This window comes from Choloepus didactylus, chromosome 2 (assembly GCF_015220235.1).
Source record: "Choloepus didactylus isolate mChoDid1 chromosome 2, mChoDid1.pri, whole genome shotgun sequence".
NCBI lineage: Eukaryota > Metazoa > Chordata > Mammalia > Pilosa > Megalonychidae > Choloepus > Choloepus didactylus.
The window spans coordinates 247260104-247280748 of record NC_051308.1 but is presented as its reverse complement, the minus strand read 5'-3'; the positions used below and the strand labels follow the sequence as shown (position 1 = coordinate 247280748).

General features: G+C 44.2%; 1 pseudogene; it reads right to left on the bottom strand.

Annotated features, from left to right (window-relative positions):
- Positions 1 to 1441: 1441 nt before the first annotated feature.
- LOC119514895 lies at positions 1442 to 12016 on the bottom strand (annotated as a pseudogene).
- Between the last annotated feature and the right edge of the window lie 8629 nt (positions 12017 to 20645).

Sequence of the window (20645 nt, the reverse complement as noted above, 5' to 3'; positions counted from 1 at the left end):
CCCAAAGCATCTAAACATAGAGCTGATAACCACTCACAATTCAATGGTAAAAGCGCAAAGCTTAAGAAACCAGATGAGTGTGCCAAGTACTGCCCCTTGGTAAGGAGTGTATTACTACCTCATCTTTTGTCTGAGCAAAACAAAACAAAAACAAAGCAACCGTCCTCATCCTCAGATTAAACGTTTCTCACCCTCAGCCACTGCGGTGAAATGAAATGCGGAACCAGCACGCTGCCCTGGCATCAGAGAGAAGGCTGAGGAAGCTCCCCTGGTGGGCAGAAAGGAAAGGTGAGGCGGACAGGTGAGGGCCTTGGCCTAGGGCTCAGAAAGCCCAGCAGCCTGTCCTTAGGATGTGAAATGTCTTTCCTTCTTACAGGAGGCATGGAGAAATGTGTCTTACACAAAAGGAAGGAGGTGGCAAATAGATGAGACAGTATGCACATAAAATTATCACTATTTGCCTCCCTTCAGAAAACCATTCAAAAAGGGACCAGCAGAAGCAAGAAATAGGAACTGGGAAAACCTGGCAGCCTCTGGGCCTCTAGGGGTCCAGGACTCGGAGCAGGACAGAGACACATCTACACGGGCCCGATTCCCAGGGCTGGGGCTGATCTTCCCCCCACACACATTTACAGAAAAACACATTCAAGGACAGTATAGAATTACAAAATGGTTGGCTTCCAAACAGGTTAATATTCTTCAAAAAGCTATTTTTAAACTGAGTAAAAATATTTTTACTGACTTTCAGTCTTATATAAGAAAGAATCTCAGTTGCAATCTGAAAATCGGAGCCGACAGCTACTTTGATTTTCTCCAGGGCTCAGTACGATCAAGGCCAGTGAAGTCCACCACTGAAGTGGCTGGTTCTCTGCAATAGTGGTTTTAAAAATTATGTAGCATCAGAATCGTGACACTTCTTAAAAAGTCGCCTCTAAAAGCCTGTTCTAAAAAACCCTAAGCATAAACATATATCTCAATGGATACCTGTTCCATTTTAGTTGGTAAACAGATGAATGTGCAGATGAATTAATGATGTTGAATTCTAGCAGCAAAACTGGTTGTGGTGTTGTGCCCACCCGAAAGCAAGGAAGTCAGAGTAGTCTCTGCGTGGTGCTACTGCGAAATAATGGCCTTGCCCTAGCTCAGCTCCTCTCTGTGTATCACGGGGTGGGTGTCTCCACCACTCAGGAACATTCTGAGTAAATCTGAATCTGTTTCTAGATACAAATCAAGAGTGCTCATCAATGATGGGTCATTCAGGCCAGCTGAAATGAATAACTCAATATCAACTGATCCTTGAAACAATTCTAACAGTAGTGGTTAGTTAAGGAGAAAGAAAATGGTGAAAATGGACAGCTCACCTCCCAAAATATGCAGTATAACGTAGCAATGAAATACAAATGTTAAAAATATTTTATACAAAAAAACACACCGAAAGTTTTTAAAAATTAAATTCTGAGGCACAGGTACTGTAGAACTTGGGTGGATGACCTTCCAACCATATCATGGAAAGCATGCAACTGTATCCCTCCTCTGGAATGTTTTCTTTTTTATCTTGGAAAGTAGTTCCTTGCACGTGGGGCCGGTGAGCACTGCCATCACTGTCTCCCCCCTGCGTCTGCATCTGCATTGGCACCTACATTCTTGCAATCATCTCTTGCATGCAACAAAGTTCAGCTTCCTTTTCCAGCGAAATCTGGTCTTTGTTCATATCCTCATTCTCCACTTTCCTGCCGCCCCTCTTGAGCCACCCGGAATGGAAATTCTCGCAGTGCAGGTCCTGGGTCACCTCCTGCAGGTCCTGCATGTGGGTGATGAGCATTGTCCTCAGCTTCAGGAAGTCGTTGTGCTCGGGGTTCTCCACCTCCACGACGCCCCACGGGTAGAGGCAGCCTCTGACCTTCTTGCCTTTGGCTTCAATCAACTGATTGGAGCCAACCATGGAAAACAATGCTCGCCTGGAGAAGTCTCGTCTGCTCTTCAAAATCCTCATCGTCTGATTCTGCATCAGGTAAGTGATAGATTTTGATGCTGTGTTCTTCAATTTCACCCAGAATCCTCCTCCTCAGCCGCTCCCGCTCCTTCAGAGTCAGCACGTCGGATTGGCGCTGACGGGCACGATGTTGACCTTGTTGTGGATCGCCTTCACGAACGCCACGTCCAAGGGCTTAAGTCCACGTCCAAAAGGTGGAATGAAGTAGAAGCAGCAGTGCACTCGATTGTCTATTATGTGTCGCCGATTCAGCCCACTCTCATTAGGCAGGTACCATCCAAACTGCTCGTCAGTGTAGGAGACGATGGTCTTAAAACAGTCTCTGCAGTTGATGGCGTCACCGTAGCCGGGCGTGTCCGCCACGGTCAGGTGCAGCTTGACTCCTCGCTCTTCAATCTCTACCGTTGAAGCCTCGATTTGGACAGTTCTTTCAATTTTCTCTGCTGCTACAGGTATGATTCTTTCTGGGTAGAGATCAGTCAGGAAAAGTCTGTTGCTGAGAGTTGATTTTCCTAGACCCGATTCACCAACCACCATTAGTGTGAACTCGATCCCATTTTTTACAGATTTTCAGTGCACTTGATTGGGAAGATTTGCAAATCCAACATAGCCAGGAGTTTCTGGATTCACAAACTGTGTTGGTTGCTGCTTAGACATTTTCAGGGAAGTTTTGTCAACCGCGGCCACCGAAGACCAGGAGCCAACTGGCCACGCCACAGGCCAGCCCAGCGCCGCAACCCGTTTCTGAACATTTTCATTACTCTAAGAAATAAAAACAAGAATAAAAACAAAAGTGAAAAAGAACATCCAAAACATCTCAAACTCCCCACCCCATTATTTATTTACTTTTTTATACTCATCTGTCCATACACTGGATAAAGGGAGTGTGGGCCACAAGGTTTTCACAATCACATAGTCGTCCCATATAAGCTATATAGTTATATGATTGTCTTCAAGAATCAAGGATACTGGGTTGCAGTTCAACAGTTTCAGGTATTTCTTCTAGCTTTTCTCACACACTAAAAACTGCAAAGGGATATCTATATAGTGCATAAGAATAACCTCCAGAATAACCTCTTGACTCCATTTGAAATCTCTCAGCCACTGAAACTTTATTTTGTTTCATTTCTCTTCCCCTTTTTGGTCAAGGAGGCTTTCTCAATCCCACAGAGCCAGGTCCAGGCTCATTCCTGGGAGTCATATCCCACGTTGCCGGGGAGATTTACACCCCTGGGAGTCAGGTCCCACATAGGGGGAAGGGCAGTGAGTTCACCTGCAGAGTTGGCTTAGAGAAAGAGGCCACATCTGAGCAACAAAAGAGGTTGTCTGAGGCTGACTCTTAGGCACAATTATAAGTAGGCTTAGCCTCTCCCATGTGGTAACAAGCTTCATAAGGGCAAACCCCAAGATTGAGGGATTGGCCTACTACAATGGTAATCCCCAGTGCTTGCAAGAATATCAGGAATTCCCCAAATGGGGTAGTTTAATATCCCTAATTTTTCCCCAGCCCCCTCAAGGGGGTGTTGAAAATGCTTTTTATTCTCTGCCTAAATTACTTTGGGAGTATCGAGGTTTCATGCTAACATGTACAAACCAACCAGATCTCACCCCCTATTCAAGGTTCCATGTAATTATAGTGTTTGAGTAAACTGGCCATACAAGTTAAATTATATAGCATGCTACAGAAAATACAGATTTTCCACCAAATAAACATCTCTTCCTCTGGTCTCGCACAGAAGTCAAAGTTTTAAAACATAGTCAAAATCATCATTTTCCCTTTAGTCTGTTTTACCTTAGTCCTAACCAAGTCCATTTTATTAATATCTCTAATTGAACTCTGATCTCTTTTTCAGCTTCTTTAACATTTGCTGTACGGGGTAATGCTGACATTCATAGCTGCCAAACTCTGACCTGAGTCTGGGGTGTCACACAGATACCCGAAGTTCCAGGGACCAACCAGGTTATACACAAAGAGCTCAGCATCTCAGAATTTAGAAATAACTATTACAACTCATGAATAGATGTGTCTGCTGTAAGAGCTTACAATCTGGGAAACTTTACCATAAGCCTTCCCTTGATAACCTGTGCTCTCAGATTCAATTCTCAGAGATTGCATATTATAGTTAGTTCATATTAGTGAGATGTTATAATGTTTGTTTTTTTGGTTCTGGCTTCTTTCACTCAATATACTGTCCTCAAGGTCCATTCACCTATTTGCATACCTCACAACTTCATTTCCTCTTGCCACTGCTCAATATTCACCACAGTTCACCATTCCATTTATCGGTCAATGTAACTTTAGGCCACCTCCATCCATTATGAATTGTGAATGCTGCCAACATAAACACCAGTGTGCAATGTCCATTCATGTCCCTGCCCTCAGTTCTTCCAAGTATATGCCTAATAACGGGGTTTCAGACCATATGGCAACCCCATAGTTAGCTTCCTATGGAACCACCACACTGCCCTCCAGGTGGTCTCCCCCTTTCTACTGCCCTACCAACAGTGAATAGGTACATTCCCCTCTCCACATTTTATCCAGCACTTGTATCCCTCTGTTTAGTTTTTAAACAGTTTTATTCCCACACAATACAATCCATTCTAAGTAAACAATCAATGATTACAAATATAATCATGTAATTATGCATTCACACCACAATCTATATGACATTTCCATTTCTTCTACAAAGAAAGAGGAAAAGGAGGGAAAAAATGAAGAATAAAAGTATAAAAGATAGAAGAAAAATAAAAATAAAATACAATGAAAAGGTCAGACAACAACAACAACATCAAGAATCCCATATCACTCCCTTATATCCCCCACTTATAGACATTTAGCTTTGGTATATTGCCTTCATTACAATTAATGGAAACATCTTACAATGTTACTGTTAACTATAGACTCTAGTTTCCATTGATTATATTTTTCTCCCATTACCATCCAGTTTTCAACATCTTGCAATGTTGACATTCATTTTTTCTCCCTCTTTTAAAAAATTCTTGTATTTGTACATTTAATCACCATCACTGACCACCATAGGTTTTGTTAAGTCATACAATCCCAGTCTTTAACTTGTATCTTTCCATCTGATGTCATACATGCCCCTAGCCTTCCACTTTCAACCATACTCACACTCATCTTTGTTCAGAGTACTTACAATATTGGGTACCATCATGCAGTATTATGCTATCCAATTTCTGGATCTATACAATAAATCCTGTTGAACCTTATGTACTCCTTCATCATCAAATGCCCATTTTCCAACTTTTTTCCATCTCCTGACAACCTGTGTTCTCAACCTTAACTCTCAAGTTTCACTCATCAATGTTAGTTCATATTAGTTAGCCCATAGAGTATCTATCCTTTTGTTTCTGGCTAATTTAACTCAATGTAATGTCTACTGTCTACCATTTTGCCTTTTGGATTTTATATGTCATATTGTTCTAGTTTGCTAATGCTGCCAGAATGCAAAACACCAGAAATGGATTGCCTTTTACATAAGGGGGTTTATTTGGTTACACAGTTACAGTCTTAAGGTCATAAAGTGTCCATCAACAGAGGGCACCTTCACTGGAGAAAGGCCAATGGTGTCCGGAAAACCTCTGTTAGCTGGGAAGGCACGTGGCTGGCGTCTGCTCCAAGTTCTGGTTTCAAAATGGCTTTCTCCCAGGACACTCCTCTCTAGGCTGCAGTTCCTCTTCAAAATGTCATTCTCAGTTGCTCTTGGGATGTTTGTCCTCTCTTACCTTCTTCAGAACAAAAGTCTGCTTTCAAAGGCCATCTCCACAATGTCTCTATAAGCTAAAGCTCCTCTCTGAGCTCCTGTGCATTCTTCAAATTGTCCCTCTTGGCTGTAGCAAGCTCACTCCTTCTGCCTGAGCTTATATAGTGCTCCAGTAAAGTAATCAAGGCCCATGCTGAATGGGTGGGCCACACCTCCTTGGAAAGTATCCAACCAGAGTTATCACCTACAGTTAGGTGGGTCACTCTCCATGGAAACACTCAAAGAATTACAATCTAATCAACACTAATATGTCTGTCCACACAAGATTGCATCAAAGATAATGGCATTTTGGGGGACATAATGCATTCAAACCAGCACACATATTTTTATATTTTCTCTCCTCTTACTCTTACTGATAGTCTTCATTTCTACTCTCTTCCCCAATACTCTCTCTCCTGTCTTTTCCTATCTGCCTGTAGTGCTCCCTTTAGTATTTCTTGTAGAGTAGGTCTCTTGTTCACAAACTCTCTCAGTGTCTGTTTGACACTGATGAGCTGTCAAATGGCTTATCATCTCAGAATTTAGAAATAACCATTACAACTCATGAGTAGATGTGACTGTTGTAAGAGCTTACAGTCTAGGAGGTTGTCTGAAAATATTTTAAACTCTCCCTCATTTTTGCAGGACAGTTTTGTCAGACATAGAATTCTTGGTTGGCAGTTTTTCTCTTTCAGTATATTAAATATATCATGCCACTGCCTTCTCACCTCCATGGTTTCTGCTGAGAAATCCATACTTAGTCTTATCAAGCTTCCTTTGTATGTGATGAATTGCTTTTATCTTGCTGCTTTCAGAAGTCTGTCTTTGACATTTGACGATCTGATTATTATGTGTCTTGGAGTAGTTCTATTCAGAACTATTCTGTTTGGGGTATGCTGTGCTTCTTGGATCTACAATTTTATGTCTTTCATAAGAGACAGGAAATTTTCGTGATTATTTTCTTCACTATTTTTTCTGCCCCCTTTCCCTTCTCTTCTCCTTCTGGGACGTCCGTGACACTAATATTCAGGTGATTCATGTTGTCATCCAGTTCCTTGAGACTCTGCTCATATTTTTACATTTTTTTCCCTATCTTCTTTTTTTTCTGTAGTGTTTCAGATGTTTTGTCCTCTAGTTCCTAAATTCTTTCTTCTGCCTCTTCAAATCTGCTGTTGTATGTTTCCATTGTGCTTTTCATCTCTTGTATTGTGCCTTTCATTCCTATAAGTTCTGTAAATTGTTTTTTCAAACTTTCAAGTTCTTCCTTATGTTTACCCAATGTTTTCTATATATCCTTCATCTCTTTTGCCATATCTTCCCTCAACTAATTGATTTGATTTTTGAATTGATTTAGCATATTTGTTTGAAGATCTTCAATTAGTTCTTTCAACTAATGTATCTCATTTGAAGTGTAACTTTGTTCCTTTGACTGGGCCATATCTTTGTTTTTGCTAGTGTGATTTGTAATATTTTTTGTCTAGACATCTGGTTTTCTTGATTACCCCAATCAGATTTTCCCAGGCCAGATGGGCCCAGCTCTCAGGAGAAGGCTGTATTCAGCATCAGGTTTCCCTGAGGATGAGACCCAGCAGGTTGTCGGATTTTCCTGTGAGGCCTCTAGAAGCTGTGCTTTTCTCACCCTGCCCAGCAGGTGGTGCCTGTCAGCTCACAGCTCCCCATAGTGTAAAGAGGAGCAGTGTATTTATTTCTCAGTAGATTCTGTCCCTGCCAGGAGCTGAAAGTGTCAGAAGCCAAGCTTAATTTTTCCCCCAGATCCTGGGGTCTGAGTCCTCTGAGGGAGGGCAGCCACTTCAGCTTGCCCCCCTCCCCATTTCTTAGGGAAGACTTTTTCCTTTGACTCTCTATTCTAACTCCACCCTTGCCTGGGTCAGCACTAACAATTGAAAATGCCTGAGGCTTTCTCTAATGGGCTACTTAGAATGAGAGAGAAAAAAAAAGGGAAAAAAGAAAGAACTCCCCTTCTGAGAGCCAGTCCCCAGAACCTCCTACCTACAGTTACCAGTCAAGAACCAGAGTTGATGTCTCCTTTTCTTGGGACCCAGACCTTTTCCAGTATTCTGTGCTCAGCTGATTCCAAAAGCTTCTGTTTTTATTTATTTATGTATATTTTTTCTGTGAGCCCCACCTCCTCTCTGGTGGGAGAAATCTCAGGATTCCTTTCCTGCTTCCTCCAGGTCAATCTGTGCTTGTAGCTTATAATTAGTAGTACAGATTTGTTAATTAAAACCACATTGGAGCTTGGTTGAGCTACTTTCCCTTCCTCCTAATAGACTGCTTCTTTTTCCCACAGGGGGAAGTTTTCCAACTCAGCCTGCTGTGCCAGTGGGGGAGGGGCGCCAGCTCTGCAGTTTGGGGAGCTTCACTTACAGTTCTTACGCTGCAATCTCAGCCATTCCACCCACTGCAGACTGGTGTGCTATGTGTGTCAGGTCACGGATGTCCCTCAAAGAGTTGTTCCTGGCTATATGCTAGTTGTTCCAGAGGAACGTGTCGTTTGTTAAATTTGGGAGGTTTTCAGCCCTTAATTCTTTGAATATTCTCTCTGCCCCTTTCTCTCTCCCTTCTTCTGGGGCTGCCACAATGCATATATTGGTAAAACGGTGTCCCACAGGTTCCTCAGGCTTTGTTCACTTTTCATCATTCTTTCTTTCTTCTTCTCCCCAGACTGGGTGATTTCAATTGTCTTATCTTCAGGCTCTCTGGTTCTTTCTTCTGCCAGCTCCAGTCTGCTTTTGAACACTCTGGGGAATTTTAAATTTCTGCTACTTGTGGTCTTCAGCTCTTTTTGGTTCCTTTACGTAATTTACATCTTTCATTGATCTTCTCCTTGTGTTCACCTATTGTTTTCCTGATTCCTATAGTTCCTTGTCCATGTTTTCCTTTAGCTCTTTGAACGTATTTAGGATCATTCTCTTTTTTTTAATTAAATTCAATTTTATTGAGTTATAGTCACATACCATACAATCATCCATGGTGTATAATTAACTGTTCACTGTACCATCATATAGTTGTGCATTCATTACCCCAATCTATTTTTGAACATTTTCTTTACACCAGAAGGAATCAGAATAACGGTAAAAAAAGAACACTCAAATCATCCCCCCCATCCCACCCTATTTTTCATTTAGTTTTTGTTGTCATTTTTCTACTCATCCATCCAAACACTGGATAAAGGGAGTTTGATCCACAAGGTTTTCACAATCACACTATAAAAAAGCTACATTGTTATAGAATCATCTTCAAGAGTCAAGGCCGCTGAGTTGGAATTTGATAGTTTGAAGTGTTTACTTCTAGCTATTCCAATTCACTAAAACCTAGAAAGTGTTATCTATGTAGTGCCTAAGAGTGCCCTCCAGAGTGACCTCTCGACTCCATTTGGAATCTCTCAGCCACTGAAACTTTATTTCGTTTCATTTCACATCCCCCTGTTGGTCAAGAAGATGTTCTCAATCCCACGATGGTGGTTCCAGGTTCATCCCCAGGATCATTCTTTTTTAAAGTCTGTATCTGGAATGTCCCAGATCTGGTCCTTCTTATCAATGGTTTCTAATTCTTTAATCTTCTCCTTTGCCTGAGCCATTGCTTCCCATTTTGTTTGTTTGTTTGTTTGTTTTTGTATGTTTGTAATATTTTGTTGAAACCTGGACATTTTGATATTTTAATATATTATTGCTGAAATTTAGACGATGAGGCGTCTATTTGTTGACAGAACTTTCCTTGAATGCCAAGAGTGGACAAAAAAAAAAGGAAAAAAAGAAAACCCCTGTCCCAGTCTTTGCAGACTGACCTGTGAGCGCTCCCTCAGGGCTTATCCACACAGCGACTCTAGAGCGCAGCTCCAGGCCACAGCGCAGGGGCCTCCGGGTCCTCTCCGCACGTGCGTCTTGTCCTGAGCACGCGGATGTGGCCCTGGGATTCCCCTATTCACAGGGATGCGAATGTCCCCTCTGCCCTCGGGGGCATCTTCCTCAGGCCCGGGCCCTGCACGTGTGCCCTACGGCCAGCCACCCCCTGTCCCAGGCAGCTCGACCTGGCTGCTCCCCCAGCGTCCTCAGGAGAGCCTGGTGAGCTGCCTTTCACACCCAGGGCAGGTTCTGCGACGGCGAGTCCCTCAGGCTCCACGGACAGACTGGGGCAGACAGACGTGCCCCCAGCATGTGCACGAGGGCCACTCTGCTCCCTCTGGAACCACCCTGTTGGCCGTGGGAGCCACCGTGCAGCCAGGACCCCACGTGGAGGGGACTTCCGTGAGCTGCCGGGAAGTGAGAGTCGTTCTAAGGAAGTGACCGAGGAAGGTGGAATCTGATGAAATGTGGGTGCATTTGTGGGCGATTCTGGGCTTCGGGTGGATGTGACGGTGTCTGTTGGAGGCTGAAGACGTGGGCTCAGCAGATGCCAGAACTGCCCTTCGATCACGCCGGTGGAGGAGCCGAGGCCCAGAGAAACGGCACCCCCAGGGGGCTCCTCTGCACCCCCTGCACGTCCCCCGGGGCCAGAGACCTCTCCCTTTCCCGGGGCCCTGCAGAATCCACTCGCGGGGTCCCTGGGAAGTCTGGGGTGGCCACCCTCTGTAGGCCAGACGGTGGGGGGAGAGGGTGCCGCTGAGACGGGCCCCCTGACGTCAAGGCTCTGGCGGAGTCAGAGCTCGGGACCCGGTGGGGATCAGAGGGCTCCGACCACGGGGCTGTGGGGGTCTCCAGCCCTTCAGTCGCCTACGGAAACATGAGTGCACCTGCACAGCCAGGAAGCTGGCCCCTCACCTGCCCCCAAACCTTGTGTAGAAGGACCCCCCCCCCATGATGGGGGAGGAATATAACTCTTCTGCAAACCTGACTGTTCCGATTTGCTAATGCTGTCGTTATGCAAAATACCAGAAATAGATTGGCTTTTATAAAGGGGTTTATTTGATTACAAAGTTACAGTCTTAAGGCCATGAAGTGTCCAAGGTAAGGCATCAACAATAAGGTACCTTCACTGGAGGGTGGCCAATGGTGTCCGGAAAACCTCTGTTAGCTGGGAAGGCACGTGGTTGGCATCCACTTGCCCCCAGGTTGTGTTTCAAAATGGCTTTCTCCAAATGTTGCTCTTGGGGAGTTTCGTCCTCTCTTTGTAAGAAAGGGATCAGTTTAGCTTTCACATAGAGACAGCATGGGATAGGGAAAATGGAGGCAGAACCAGCTTAAACAGGCCCTGTGGTAAAGGGAAGAAAGAGAGAATCTGTGCCAGCTCCTTATATGGAAAGGTAACCATAGTTATGGGAAAGTAAAGAGATATGAGGTAAAATCAGAGGCGGGAACTTCCAGCAGGAAATTTGAACTGAATAAACTCTCTCAGATAGGCTGTACAATTAAAAATCTCAAAGATGGGCTAGTTAGTTCTCTCGGATGGGCTGTAACCTCTGGAGTACCAGCCAATGGGGAAACAGGAGGGACTTGCGCATTAGGAATAGGAGATTAAAAGATCGCCATTCTCTTCCTCCTGCATGCAAGCCTACCACGTGTTTGGCTGTGTGTCCTTTCTTGCAAGATCCTAAATAAATCCTTCTCTCCTCCAGAACCAGGTGAGCATTTTTTTTTTGTATAATGCTTGTTTCTAACATCTTAGCTGCAGCTGCTCTTCAAAATGTCACTCTTACCTGCTCTCAAAATGTCACTTTTATCTGCACTGAGTTCCTTCTGTTTGTGAGCCCCTTTATAAGACTCCAGTGAACTAATCAAGGCCCTCAGTGAGTGTGTGTGTGTGTGGAGGGCCACACCTCCATGGAAACACTCAATCAGAAGGTTCCAATCTAATCAACACTAATACATCTGCCCCCACAAAATTGCATCAAAGATAATGGTGTTTTGGGGGACATAATGCATCCAAACTGGTACATTCCACCTCCTGCACCCCAAAATGACATGATCTGTCCATATACAAATTACATTCATTCTATCACAATGTCACAAAACGTTAAATCATTTCAGTAACCATAAGTAAGTACAAGATCCCATCAAAATTAGTTACAGGCATGGTCTGTCCTAATGCAAAATTCCCCTCTGGCTGTGGACCTGTGAAACTTAGAACAAGTTATTTGCTTCTAATATACAAAGGAGGGACAGTCATAGGATAAACATTCCCATTGCCATAAGGAAAAACTGAAAGGAAAACAGGGTTTAAGGGACCAAAACATTCCTTAAAAGCTGCAGGGCAAACTTCATTAGATTTCAAAGTCTGAGAGTCATTTATCCTTGGGGCTTGAGAGAGCAGAATTCCAACCCTTTCCAAGGGCCTTCACTGCAGCTCTTTTCTCTCCAAATGCTGGGGTGAGTGCTCCAACATATCCACACATTGGGGAGACCAACTTCTTGGCCCCAACCTCCTCAAACATTGGGGTGCCACCCAGACTCTGCCCCTCCAGGGCAAAGGCTCTCCCCTCTGCAAACAGTGGGGTGGCAGCCAGGCTCTCCCCAATCCCTGAGGAATGTGCTTCACCTTTTCTGGGGCATGGGGTGGCAGACGTCTTCCTGAGCATCGAGTTGGAAGGCCCGCGCTCTGCCTCCTGGGCAAACTCACCCTTTTCACGTGCATGGGCTGCTCCTCTCTCCCAGCCTGAGACCTCTTGACTCCAGACCTCAACCTCCATGGCTCTGTCTTTGAAGAAATTTTTCCTTCAATTTGTTCCTTTGTCCCCTCCAGTCCAGACCGGCCATGGCTCCGGTGTACAGTTCTCTCAAAAATCTCGTTGGCCTGGCATGAAACACACAGGGGACAAAACCGTCAGACAATAGGACTTTCCACAAATCCTTTCTGGATAAATCCATCTCCAATCCTGGCTTGTACTGAAATGGCGGTTGGGTTCCATGTTTGGTTAAATCCTCACGTGGGGCTGTAGCCTCTGGGGTCTCACTTTCTGGAAGCCCAGAATCTTCCAAACCATCAGTTTCTGGTTTCTTTGTTCCTAAGAGTTAAGTTCTTAGCTTATCTCTCTCAGCTTGCATTTTACTATAAGCTGCAAGGAAAAGCCAGGCCACACTCTGAATATTTAGTATCAAAATCTCTTCAGCTAAGTATCCCAGCTTGTTGTTTTCAAATTCTGCCTTCCATCTGACACCAGGACTCAATTTTTTGAAATTCTCTTCCATTTTAAAACAAGGATTGCCTTTCTTCCAGTTTGCAACAACACATTCATCATTTCTGCTCAAGGCCTCATCATAAGTATCTTTAGAGTCCATATTTCCACAGTCTCTTCAAAGCAGTTTAGGCCTTTCCTATCAAGCTCCTCACAATTCTTCCAGAATATTCCCCTTATCCATTTAAAAAGCCGTTCCAACATGTTTGGTATTTGCAAACTCAGCAGCACCCCACTTCCAGTACCAAAATCTGTTCCAGTTTGCTAATGCTGCCATTATGCAAAATACCAGAAATGGATTGGCTTTTATAAAGGGGGTTTATTTGGTTACAAAATTACTGTCTTAAGGCCATAAATTGTCCAAGGTGAGGCACTGATAGGGCACCTTCACTAAAGGATGGCCACTGGCATCTCGAAAACCTCCGTTAGCTCGGAAGGCACGTGGCTGGCATCTGCTTGCTCCCAAGTTGTGTTCCAGAATGGTGTTCTCCGAAATGTTGCTCTTGGGGAGTGTTCTAGTTTGCGAATGCTGCCAGAATGCAAAACACCAGAAATGGATCGGCTTTTATAAAATGTGTTTTATTTGGTTACAAAGTTACAGTCTTAAGGCCATAAAGTGTCCATCAACAAAGGGTACCTCCACTGGAGAAAGGCCATTGGCATCTGGAAAACTCTGTTAGCTGGGAAGGCACATGGCTGGCGTCTGCTTGCTCCCAAGTTGCGTTTCAAAATGGCGTTCTCCAAAATGTCTGCATTGGCTTCCAACAGCCGTCTTCAAAATGTCTGTCTCAGCTCCAGCTCACTATGAACTCCTTCTGTCTGAGCTTATATAGTGCTCCAGTAAACCAATCAAGGCCCATGCGAAATGGACGGGGCCACACCTCCATGGAAATTATCCAATCAGAGTCATCACCTACAGTTGGGTGGGTCACATCTCCGTGGACACTGAACCAATAGGTTCCAACCCAATCCCCACTAATACGTCTGCCCCCACAGGAATGCATTAAAGAATATGGCTTTTTCTGGGGGACATAAGTATACAAACCAGCACAGGGAGTTTCATCCTCTTTGCTGCAGCTCCTCTTCAAAATGTCACACTTAGCTGCACTGAGGTCCCTCTCTTTGTGAGCTCTTTTTATAGGACTCCAGTGTACTAATCAAGGCCTATGCTGAGTGGGTGGGGCCACACCTCCATGGAAACATTCAATCAGAGGTCACACCCTAACCAAAGGTGTCACTCACAGTTGGGTGGGTCACATCTCCATGGAAACACTCAATCAGAAGGTTCCAATCTAATCAACACTAATAGGTCTGCCCCTACAAGACTGCATCAAAGATAATGGCATTTTGAGGGACATAATATATCCAACATGGCACACCGGCCAAAGGCCCCATACCATTTGCTGGGGTGGAAAGAGGGGATTCCCAGACACTGGATCTGATTGGATTTAGAGCCCTGGGAGGGCAAAATGCCCTTGTAGTGCCCAGCTGGGGTGGCCGGGAGGCAGAGGGGGGGCTGTGGCTGCAGCCCCTTGTGTCGTGGGCCCAGCCTGGACATGAACCCTCCCTGTGGGGATCCCCTCGGCTCTGGCACAGACCTGCTTGACATTGGAAGGACCCATATTGGCTCCCCAACCCAGGGTGAGAAGGGCCCAGAGGAAGCCCCAAAGCCCAGGAGGCTGAAAGCAGCCTCTTGTCGCTGCATGAGGAGGGTGGGTGGGTGGGTGAGCACAAACGCGCTCAGGGGCCATGCAGCTGCTGTTCCAGGGGTGATGTCTACATGAGTGGATTGACCTGGAAAGCACTTTCTTCTCTATGCTGATTTGCACGTGCACCAGGAGCAGTTGATTTTACACAGTCACAGGATTGACTCAGGGCGCACAGCCTCTTCTGGACTCTGCTGACATCTTGGCCTTCGAGACGTTGTGCAGAAGGACACACGACATTGCTGACCCCCTGACCCTTGGACTGGTTGAGCTGGTGGGAGCAGAGATCACAGAGGGCTTAGTAAGACACATGTGAGCTGATTGAGACACACAGACGCTCAACACCTTTGTGAAGTTTCCAGGACTCAAGTAATCTGGAGCACATTGGAATGTCCATTCTGTGTGAAAGACAAGTTGCTTCAACCTTCTGCCTGTCATTAAAAATGTAAGGCCCCAACCACGCTGGCAGAGTGAGATACTACAGGACTCCACCCCCCACAGTGGCTGTGAACAGCCAGCAGGAACATCTTTCTCAAAGCTCCGGAAAACAGTTAGAGACGACAGTAACAGGGTGAGTGCTGAGTCCAGAAACAGGTAGCATTGGTTCCAGCCAACCAAGATGGTGCTATAAGATGCTTCAGGGCACTGTTCCCCCACAGAGGATTTGAACAACCAGCAAAAACTGGTAGAGCCATCTGCTTAAAAAATCAGGAAATGAGTTAAAAGGTTTGAAGAAACTGGGTAAGTGCTGAATCAAGAATGTCAGCCTTAAAAATGGTAGCTGAAGCTCCTGGTGCCCTTGCTGACCCCCCCGGCTCCGCCTCCAGTGTGGGTCTCTGGCTCTGTCCTGGGGGGAGCAGAATGCCCCTTATGCACATACTGGGCACCTGCATGTCAGTGCCAGTCGATCAGGGGGTGCCTGAGAGACAACCAGGAAACTCCTCGGGGCTCACCCTCCCAGAACACGCACTGCAGCAGAAGCAATGTGGTCAGCCAAAGCAGTGCAGGAAACAACAAAGTCAAAATGGCCTGGGGCAAGGGTGGCCTGCCTTAAGACATTCTGTAGAGCACCCAGGAGGAGGGGAGACTCTTATTTCATAGGGGGTAGAGGTGGCTTTCAATCTCCTGTAAATGGAGGATGCCTAGGGCCATGAGTGAGCACAAGCCTGGGGCAAGACACAGGCTAAGCAAAGTCAGAGAAGACCCTTGCATTTGCCTTGAGCTAAACTTCTTAACAAGAGGACTGAACTCTGAAGGAGCACTCCAGCCAAGCAGAGACAATTTGCAAAGACTGCTAAAATTATTTTTTTGGCATTGGTTTGTTTTAGATAATTCCTGGAACTCAAGGAAATCTCTGTCCTATCACTAGATGGATACAAACTTAAGGAATAGACAGTTTGGGAACTAAACCCAGAGTTAAAACTTTAAAATATTAAAATGTACAGTGTTCAACAAAAGATTACAAGACAAACAAAGACACATGAAAGGATGCCCTATCCAGGATAAAAATCCTGAAACTATCAATGAAGAAGACTAGAATTTTAATATACCAGCCAAATGATCCTCAGCATGGTCAAGGAGATAAAGGAAAACAGAGAAAGAACTAAAGGATGTCAGGAAAACAATGAATGAACAATATGAGAACCTCAATAAAGAGACAGAAATTTTAAAGAGGAACAAAACAAATGCTGGAGTTGAAAACCACAATAACCGAAATTAAAAAAAATATATAATTCCTTGAAGGGTTTCAACATCAGATTAGAGCTGGCAGAAGAAAGTTTCAATGGCCTTGAAAAGAAGACAATTGAAATGATCCTGGCTGAGGAGCAGAAAGAAAAAGGTTTTAAAAACAAACAGAGCCTAAGAGACCTGTGGGACACCATCAGGTGCACCAAGATACACATTTTGAGTCCCAGAAGGAAAAGAGAGAGAGAAAGGGGCAGAAGGAACTCTAAGAAATAATGGCAGAAAACTTCCCAAATTTAACAAAAGACATAAATATGCACATTCAAGAGGTCCAATGAACCCCAGAGGATAAACGAAGAGACTGTGTCCAGACACTAGTCAAACTGTCCTGAAAGCTGCAAGAGAAAAGCAGTGTGCTACGTACACAGGGGAAATCAGGAAAACAACAGATGAACACAAGAAGAACATCAATAGAGAGATATAAATTATGAAAAGGAACCAAACAGAGCAGAAGAGCACAGTAGCAGAAACTAGAATGTCCCTAAAGGGATTCAACAGCAGATTGGAGCTGGCAGAAGAAAGAACCAGAGAATTTGAAGTTAAGACAATTGAAACCATCTAGTCTGAGAAGCAGAAGGAAGAAAAAATGAAGAAAAGTGACCAGAGCCCGAGGGATCTGTGGGACACCATCAAGTTTTACCAGTATACGTTTGTGGGACTCTACGAAGAAGGGAGAGAGAAAGGGGCAGAGAAAATATGCAAAGAATTAAGGGCTGAAAATCTCCTAAATTTAACAAAAGACATGAATATACACATCCAAGATGCTCCACAAACTCCAAACAGGATAAACACAAATAGACCCCTGCCACAGCATTTTAGAATGAAACTGTCAAATGCCAAATATAAAGAGAGAATTCTGAAAGCCACACAGAGAAGCAACACGTCACATGAAAGGCAGCCTCGATAAGATTAAGTGCCAATTTCCCATTGGAAACCATGGAGGCAAGAAGGCAGTGGGAAGACATAATTTAAAGCACTAAAAGCAGAAAACCTTCAACTGACAATTCTATACCCAGAACAGCTCTCTTTCAAAACTGAGGGAGAGATTAAGACATTCACAGATAAACAAGAGCTGAGTTTGTCAGCACTGGATCTGCCCTACAGGAAATGCTACAGGAAGCTCTTTGGGTTTAAGGAAAGGGCAATAGACAGAGATGGAAACCTCATAAAGAAATGAAGATCGCTGGTAAGGGTAATGACACGGGTAAATATAAATGCCAGTACTGTTGTGTTTCTCATTTGTAATGCCACTTTTTACTTCCTACAGGATCTAAAAGGCAAATGCATAAAATGTAATGATAAGTCAGTGGTTTTGGACTTACAATATATAAACATGTCATGGTGACAAGAACTACAGAAAGGTGGGGGGACAGAGGGGTACAGGAATATGGTTTGTGTATAGTATCAAAGTCAAGTTGGTATCAAAACGAATAATATTGTTACAGACTTAGGATGCTACATTTAAGCCCCCTCATAACTCCAAAGAAAATATTAGAGAATATGGACGCTCATAAAGACAGAAAGTAGAGTACATGTTTCAAGGGACAGAGGGAATGAGGAATGAGCCGATTTGGATGTATTGTGTCCCCCAAAATGCCATGTTATTTGATGCAATTTTGTGGAGGAAGACATATTAGTGTTGATTAGATTGGAATTCTTTGATTGATGGTTTCCATGGAGATGTGACTCAATCAATTGTGGGCAAGAACTTTCACTGGATTATTTCTGTGGAGGTGTTGCCACATACACTCGGGGGGGTCTTTGTTGGATCACTGGAGCACTTTAAAGAGAGCCACACAGGCCCAGATGCAGACAGCAACTAAGAGTGACATTTTGGAAAGCAACTGAGAGTGACGTCTTGAAGAGCAGCTGCAGCTAAGAGAGGACAAAACACCCCAAGAGCAACTTTTGGAGAATGCCGTTCTGAAATGCAACCTGGGAGCAAGTAGACACTAGCCATGTGCCTTCTGAGCTAACAGAGGTTTTCTGGACGCCAATGGCCATCCTCCAGTGAAGGTACCTTATTGTTGATGCCTTACCTTGGAGACTTTGTGGTCTTAAGACTGTAACTTTGTAACAAAATAAACCCCTTTTATAAAAGCCAATCCATTTCTGGTGTTTTGCAAAACAGCAGCATTAGCAAACTAGAACAGATTTTGGTACCAGAGAAGTGCGGTGCTTCTGAGTTTGCAAATACCAGGCATGTCGTTGTGGCTTTTTAAATGGATAAGGGGAAGAGTCTGGAAGAATTGTGAGGCGCTTGATAGAAGAGGCCTAGATTGCTTGGAAGAGACTGTTTGTGGAAATATGGACTCCAAAGTTACTTCTGATGAGGACTTGAGCAGAAATGATGAATGTGTCATCGCCAACTGGAAGAAAGGCAATCCTTGTTTTAAAGTGGCAGAGAATTTGGCAAAATTGAGTCCTGGTGTTGGAAGGAAAGAGCTGGGATACTTAGCTGAGTAGATTTCAAAACTAAATATTGAAAGTGCAGCCTGGCTTCTCCTTGAAGCTTATAGTAAAATGTGACAGGACAGAGATAAGCTGAGAAATGAACTCTTGGGTTCAAAGAATCCAGAAACTGATAGTTTGGAAAATTCTGGGTTTCCAAGAAGTGAGACCCCAGAAGCTATGGCCCCACGTGAGGATTTAACCAAACATGGAACCTGACAACCATTTCAGTACAAGCCAAGATTGGAGATGGATTTATCCAGAAAGGATTTGTGGAAAGTCCTGTTGTCTGATAGTTTTGATCCCTGTAAACTGCATGCCAAGCCTACAGAATTTTTGTGGCATCTGTATAGACCAAGCCACTGCTGGTCTGGATTGGAAGGGACGAGGAACAAATTGAAGGAAAATTTTCTTCAAAGACAGAATCATGGAAATTGATGTCTGGAGTCGAGAAATCTTGGGCAAAAAGAGCAGAGCAACCCAGGCACATGGAAAGGGTGAGTTTGTCCTGGAGGGGAGGGTGGGCCTTCCGCCTCGATGCTCAGGAAGAGTGCTGCCACCCCAGGCCCCAGAGAGGGTGGAGCACATTCCCTGAGGATTGGGGAGACCCTGGCTCCCACCCCACTGTTTGGAGAGGGGAGAGCTTTTGCCCCAGAGAGGCAGAGTCCAGGTAGCACCCCGATGTTTGAGGAGGGTGGAGCTGAGAAAAAGGTGGTCTCCCAAATGTGTAGATATTTTGGAGCACTCACCCCAGAGTTTGGAGAGAAAAGGGCTGCAGTCTAAGCCTTTGGAAAGTGTGGGAAAGCTGCTCTCTCAAGCCCTAAGGATGCAACTTCGTTCTGTAAATGACTCGCAGAGTTTAAAATCTAATGAAGTTTGCCCTGCAGGTTTTAGGCACTGTTTTTTTTCCCTTAAACCCTGTTTTCCTTTCAGTTTCTCCTTATGGCAATGGAATGTTTATCCTATGACTGTCCCTCCTTTGTATTGTTGCCAGCAGATAACTTGTTCTGAGTTTCACAGATCCACTGCTAGAGGGGAATTTTGTCTTAGGACAGACCACGCCTGTACCTGATTTTGATAGGATCTTGTACTTACTTATTGTTACTGAAATGATTTAAGTTTCTGTGATATTGTGATGGGATGAATATTTATTGTACATGGAAAGATCATGTCATTTTTGTTTCCAGAGGGTGGATTGTGCCAGTTTGGATGTATTGTCCACCAAAATGACATGTTTTTTTGTTTTGTTTTTTTTTTTTAATTAAATTCAGTTTTATTGAAATACATTCACACACCATACAATAATCCATGATATGCAATCCACTGTCCACAGTATGATAACATAGTTATGCGTTCATCACCACAGTCTATCTCTGAACATTTTCCTTACATCAGAAAGAACCAGAACAAGAATAAAAAATAAAAGTGAAAAAAAACACCCAAATCATCCCCCCATCCCACCCCATTTGTCCTTTAGTTTTTATCCCCATTCCTCCACTCATCCATACACTAGATAAAAGGGCTGTGATCCACAAGGTCTTCACAATCGCACTGTCACCCCTTGTAATCTACATTATTATATAATTGAAAATGATGTGTTCTTTGATGCAATTTTGTTGGGGCAGATGTATTAGTGTTGATTAGATTGGAATTCTTTGAGTGTTTCCATGGAGATGTGACTCATCAGCTGTGTGAGACCTTTCATTGGATTATTTCTGTGGAGGTGTTGCCACACACACTCAGGATGGGTCTTTATTGGATCACTGGAGTACTTTAAAAAGAGCTACACAGGCCCAGATGCAGAGCAGCTGGGAGCAACTGAGAGTGACATTTTAAATAGGAGCTGCAGCTAA